Here is a 2,430-nt window from a genome sequence, read left to right on the forward strand (position 1 = left end):
CTCTCTCTCTCTCTCTCTCTCTCTCTGTCTCTCTCTCTCTCTCTCTCCCTCTCTCTCTCTGCCTTCCCTTACATAACCCTACTCTTTATCCAAATATGACTCCAATCTCTTGATCCCTCAATTCTCTCCCAGGTCTTCTCCCCTGCACTTTCTAGACTATCCTCTTCTCTTCATCTTGACCTCTTGGTGGAACAATTTAACTCTACCCTGTCCCATCTCTTGAATCCCCAGCCCCCTCATTATATCACTAATGATGCCCAGCTGAGTCTCATCCTTGACTTACTCCCACCACTCATTGCTTTTTCTACTACACAAGTACTGCCAAATAACAGTAGAGAAAATCACACAACTATTGTGACTGAGTTTGCTATACATTTGTTATATAATCTTAACTGGTCCCTCACTGCTGCAAGGCAATGCTACTACCCCTCTCAGCTCACTGTCCCACTTTCCAAGGTGGCTTTGCCAAACCTCATCTCTCCTCAAACCTCTCATGACTCTCCTCCCCCTGAGAACTTGGCTTCATATTTTACAAAAAAACAAGGTTGTTTGCTGTGAATTCCATCTTCTCCCCCCTTCCTCACTTCCTATTGTTCAGATGCTTTCACCAGTGTTTCTTCCTTCATTCGTAACTCACATGAAGTGGTCTGACTCCTTGTCAAGGCCAGCCACTGTACCTGCACAAACCATCCCAATCCATCCCATTTCATTCCATCTCCTCCACAGATTGCCCCCTTTGCATCCCCACTTTTTCACTCATTTTCAATTTCTCCTTCTCTACTGGTTCACTTCCTACCACCTACAAACATGACCATCCCTCATCCTGAAAAAAAGCTCTCACTCAATCTTTCCATCCCTGCTAATTCTCTTCCTACGTCTCCTCCTCCCCTAACAGCTAAACTCCTGAAAGGGTTGTCTATAATAGGTGCCTCTGCTTTCTCTCAATTCGCTCTCTTCTTAACCCCTTACAGTCTGGCTGCCAACCATATCCTTACACTGAAACTCTTCCCTCCAAAGTTGGCAGTATTCTCTCAGCTGCCAAATCCACTGATCTTTTTCTCCATCCTCACTCTCTTGCCCTCTCTGAAGCCTTTGACACTGTTGATCACCCTCTCCTTCTTGATAAACTCTTCCCTCTGGCTTTTCAGTACACCCCTGTCTCCTGGCTCTCCTCCTACCTATCTGACAGTTCATTCTCTGTCTCCCTTGCTGAATCATCAATCATGCACTCTCACCAGCAGTGTCCCCAGGGTTCTGTCCTGGAAGCTCTTCTCCCTCTGTATTACTTCACTTGGTGAGCTCATTAACCCCCAAGGATTTAATACTGATGATTCTCAAATCTATCTTTCCTACCCCAATCTCCAACTGCCTTGAGATGTCTCAAAATAATTAGTAGACATCTTAAACTCACTATATCCTCAACAGAACTAATTATTTACCCCCTTTAACGCACCCTCTTCCCTATTACTATAGAGGGCAACACCCTCCTTTCAGTCCCTCAGGCCCCCAGAGTCAATCTGTTGCCAAGGACTGCTGATTTCATCTTTGTACCCATCTCCCAAATATGGCCCTTCTCTCTTCTGGCACTGACCCCATCCGGGTGCAGGCTCTCATCCCCTCACCCCTGAACCAGCAATAGCTGCTGGTGGGTCTGCTTGGCCCAGTCTGTCCCCACTCCAGTCCATCCTCCAATCAGCCATTAAAATGGTTTTCCTAGAGCTTAGTTCTGACCATATCACCCCCCTACTCAATAAACTCAAGTGGTTTCCTATTGCCTACAGGAGCAAGAAGCAGTTGAGCCTGAAGGGACCCCAGTCTACCAATTCCCACCCAGTACTTTCTATGCATTAGATTAGACCTACATAGTCTTCTGACCACAGTCAGTGCCTTAGACCTAGTAAGTCCCTATTAATAGAGAGTATTGAATCAAGCTGAACATTTCCAGGCAGACTTGACCAGTCCTTTCATATTAAATTTCCCATACTCTCCTAGGTGGTGGTGGGGGGACATTCATCACAAAAGAAGCCAGCATACTGTGGCCTAGTTAATTCCTCAGCCAAAGAGGCTGATGGCTAGAAAATGTCAGCTCACTGGCAGAGCCTCAAGTAACAGCCAGGAAATGCCCTGCCTGGTAAGAAAGGACACTTGTGATGAGCCAAGATTCTAAATCTTAGGCCTACAAATCAGCATGCCATAGGAAATGGCTATCTGAAGGTTTACATCGTATCTGAAGCCAGCATGGCCACAGCAAAAACAGCGAAACAAATTGGGATATCTGGGCCTGCAGGGAACTTTAAGACCATATATGTCCAAGACCTGAACCCTCTAAGCAAAAAAAATAAAAGAGAAAGGTAAAAGAAAGAAAATGAAGAAGGAAGGAAATGAAGGAAGGAAGGAAGGAAGGAAGGAAGGAAGGAAGGAAGGAAGGAA

This window comes from Petaurus breviceps, unplaced genomic scaffold (genome assembly GCF_028583685.1).
Source record: "Petaurus breviceps papuanus isolate PSGF00001 unplaced genomic scaffold, PetGlider_PUasm1.0 173, whole genome shotgun sequence".
In the NCBI taxonomy this organism is placed as follows: domain Eukaryota; kingdom Metazoa; phylum Chordata; class Mammalia; order Diprotodontia; family Petauridae; genus Petaurus; species Petaurus breviceps.